The sequence below is a fragment of the Camellia sinensis genome, chromosome 3 (genome assembly GCF_055761805.1).
Source record: "Camellia sinensis isolate YWXY chromosome 3, ASM5576180v1, whole genome shotgun sequence".
NCBI classification, from domain to species: Eukaryota; Viridiplantae; Streptophyta; class Magnoliopsida; order Ericales; family Theaceae; genus Camellia; species Camellia sinensis.
The window spans coordinates 32,133,328-32,137,780 of NC_138963.1; positions in this window are offsets into that span (position 1 = coordinate 32,133,328).

The window sequence follows — 4,453 nt, forward strand, 5'->3', positions numbered from 1 at the left end:
TCATTTGAGATTTATTTTTTTAGTTTTTTTAAAAACTTTTGTAAGAGATAAAATAAAATGATTATGATTTAAATATGATATTTTATTTCATTAATTCTTTAATTTATTTTATCTTTTTTTATTAAAATAATCCTAAAATGCTATGCCAAACATAGTAGTGTTTTGAGAAGTTGGTAAAAAGTTGATTTTTGATTTTTTTTTAGCCAAAAAAACTAACTATTTAAGTAATGACTTAAGTAAAAAAATTAACTTTTTTAATTAAAAAAATCAAAAGTTGACTTTTTACTAACTTGTCAAAACAAGCCATAGCCTTAAATATGAATCCAACTCCACTGCATCAATAATTATTGGTATGTCACATCCCATCAAAACAAGAAAAAAGAAAATAGAATATGTTTCTGGTATGTGACATCATAAAATATAATTAATAAATTAAATATGAAAAGACAATCTTATAATTCTATCAATCATGATTTAGGTTACAGCCGCCTAGGACCCCCCCAAACGAAGTTGTAGTTTTTTAACAATCGTGCTAGGTAGCTCGAAACGAGCAAGCCTGAATTGCTCGAAAGTTTGATTTGCCGTGGTTGACACGCGCTTAGTAAATGAAATGAAACAAACGTATAAAAATTCAAAAGCAAAACACAAGAGAGAGGAGAGACCAGAGAGAGCGAGGGAAACGGGAAACTAGAGTTAAGCTGCCACAGTTAAACATCGTCGACGACGACGACAGACTTGGGTGTGCGCCGACGACCAACTTAGGTAAGATGTCATAGTTAAACATCTTCTCCGATGACCACCTCTGTTCGAATCCCTACTGCCGTGCATAGAAGATTAGGTAAGTTCCACTTCTAATTTTTTTTTTTTGCATTTGTGATGTCTGTAAATCTATTGATTTTTGTGATGAATTTGAGATGTTCTGGGTATGTTTTTTTTTTCGTTGGTTGTGTACAAACAATGTTTTTGTAATGATGCAATATAGGTGTTTCATGAAAGTCCTAAAAGAAAACAGAACTGGCCAGTGTAAAATAGAAACCAGAACTACCAAACCAAACCATAAAAAACAGTGAAAATATGGTTTATGATCTGAATTTATGTAGTGAAAATATTTTTATGTTCAACAGTGAAAATATGGTTAATGTTCTGCAGTGAAAATATGGTTCATGATCTGAAAATATGGTTTTATTTTGTTTTCGATTATTGAGGCTTTTTAGTGTACAAAATGTGAGGGGTTTTGGACGTACGTGTCATATAGGGTTAGGATTTGCATTACATTATCATACACTCTACCTTTTAACTATCTAAATTCGCTTGCACTTTATTTTTTGCCTGTTTACTAGTATGCAGACTGAATTTTTGTTTCAAGTTATATGCTTCAATGGACATTGAGTCCAACAATTCTTCATTTTGTTTCATGTTACATGTTTTGTTATGCAAGTTGCTGAAATTTTTTTGTAGCTTAAATTATTGACCAATGTGTGTTACTATAGGGCCGCAAGGTGCATGAAGGTCAACCTCGCAAGTTACATTTTCCATCTACGGATGCCATGCAATACAGTATGTATGACCTGGAATGTGTTCAACAAACAACCTTATATTTTGTTCTTTGTTTTTATTTTAATTTTGTAAATGATTAATGAAATAATGTTACTATGATCATAAGGTGGGCCAAACTGAACCTTACTATTTTCCTTGCACGGATGGCACGCAACAAAGTATGTATGTACCAGTATGTGTTGAATATATGATACTTAATATTTTTGATTGTTTTAATATAGACATATGTTCGTGGACAATGTTTGTAAATTTTACTTTCACATTGAATATGTACAGTTAGGCCAATGCAAATGGTGGACAATATTGGAAGCACATCTCTTACTCAATCAGGAATGGTGAACAACATACGCAGTCAAACTTCGACAGTTGGATCACAATTTGTTGACTTCAATGTAGATGTGAATCCAAATGGCCAAATTTTTTTTTAGTTTAGTAGTACTACTTTTATGACTTTGGTTTGTAAACAATGGATGGTTTGGTTTGGTTTGTAAACAATGGATGGATGTTTGACTTGAATGGATGGATGCATTTGTTTTGTTATTGATATCAACACCAAAACAAATTTCAAGACCAAAACAGAACAGATATATTGCAACAAATATGGATGGATGTTTGACTTGAATAGATGGTCTAGATTAGTAGTAGTGCTGCTGCATTTGTTTTGTTATTGATAACAAAACCAACACAGATTGCAAGACCAAAACGGAACAGATATATTGCAACAAATATGGATGGATATTTGACTTGAATTGATGGTTTAGAGTAGTAATAGTGTTGTTGCATTTGTTTTGTTATTAATAACAAGACCAAAATAGATTGTAAGACCAAAACAGACCAAAACAGACCCAAAACAACACGGATATATGGCAACAGATATATTGTAAGACCAAAACAACACAGATATATTGGAAGACCACAATAGCACAGATATCTTGCAAGACCAAAACAGACCCAAAACAATACCAACACAGGTCCATGGCTGGAATAAAAAAAGTTCGCAGGTTGTATACATCTGTTACACCTGCTGTTTGTGCTTTCTAATAGTAACAACACAATACATTAGTCCAGCACCAATCCAGCATAATCCATCATCAATAACTATCTATTAGCTATCACAATCCAATCCATTAGTCCAACATCAATAACTATCTATTACTCCAGCACCAAGCCAGCACAATCCATCATCAATAACTATCTATTAGTCTATCATAATGCAATCCATTAGTCCAACATCAATAACCATCTATTAGTCCAGCACCAATCCATCACAATCCATTACAACACGACATTCAATTCATACCAACGTTGAAGAGGTAACATATATTCTTCATCCATCATGTCTACTACATCCATAATTACATCATATCCAATACATCCATAATTACGTTCATCAAATTCCCCAAAAACTAAATTTTTAAGTCACTTACATTACAAAGTACAAAATGATACATAATACAATCACATAAATCATCGCCTTGAAATTCTTTTCCATCCTTTGAAGCCTTCTACCCTGGTCCTGAATTATATTGTCCACCGCCGAAAGCCTTGTCCTTACATCATTGAATTCCTCTGTTCTTATAGCTTTACGAAGTCCAGTATTGGAACGGATTGTGGAGGTAATATCCTCATCAGCATCGTCTGCGAACTTGAAGTAATTGCAGTGTTCCTCGTTACTCTACAAAGCATGACAATTAGTTAGTCAGATTACGTAAATAATTTTCCAAACAAAAATTTATACAGTCAGCAGCAATTCCAAACAAAATTCATACAGTCAAAGGATTGCCAAACAAAATTTCATACAGTCAAAGGATTTCCAAACAAAATTTCTTAGTATTATTAATTTGACTGTTTTGTATTATTAATTTTGTATTATTATTTCCAAACAAAATAAGACTGTTTTGTATTATTAATTTTCTTTTATTACTTACTATGACATGTTATGTAGTTATATATATTTGATCAAAGAACTAAGCAGTCTTGCAATGTTTTCATGCTTTTATTTGTTTCTTTCTCTGGTATTATAGGCCTGCAAAGCTTATAAAGGTCATGAAAACAAGTTTTGATTCCCTTGGTGGAATCATCTTTGAGGGTTGCAATGTGTCTAGCATATGCATATACAAGGATGCAGCAGTAAGAAAAGAATATGGAACCACCAATTAAGAAGCCAAACAAATGTGAAGAAGATCATTAACAGTTCTTGGAGGAAGATATGAGTTGGAGAAATGTAAAGCTGTTAAATTGACATGGATTGCCAAACAAAATTTCAGCAGCAAAACAATGTTTACCACCATAAATTCTTGACCAAACATACGAAGCAAACCAACATGTAGCAACAGAACATTAGTGGCAACAAATTCAGTGGCAAAACAGGATGTTAGTAGCAAACATTCTTGGGGAAAAACTTCACCAATAAACCAATATGTAGCAGCAACAATCATCGGGGAAAATTTCAGCATAAAAAATAAATAAATAAATGTCTGGAAATGAACATCCGAACAAGCACATCACCACAATTAATTTGAACATCCCACAAGAACTAACTCTATAACCCAAAGACTAGAAATCAAACCAATTGAGAAACCAAACACGAAACCCCAATTTCTTGAATCTTGAAACCCTAGTTTAGCGATGTCGGGACGTACCTGCGATTCGTTTTCAATTGGTCGGTAATTAGACGTATGACAAGTTTCAGTCAGTGAAAGGAGTCGGATGAGCGTAGTCGAACGAGAGGAGAATGAGAGGAGTATCCCACTGACCACCAAGTCGAAGGATAATGACCATAGTATGAACACCAAGTCGGAGGAGAATGAGCAAAGTATGGAGTCGGATGTTTGCGTTGGAGGGGCAGTCGGATGAGGGAGGGTAAACGGCGATAAGGTTTCAAGTGGAGAGGAGA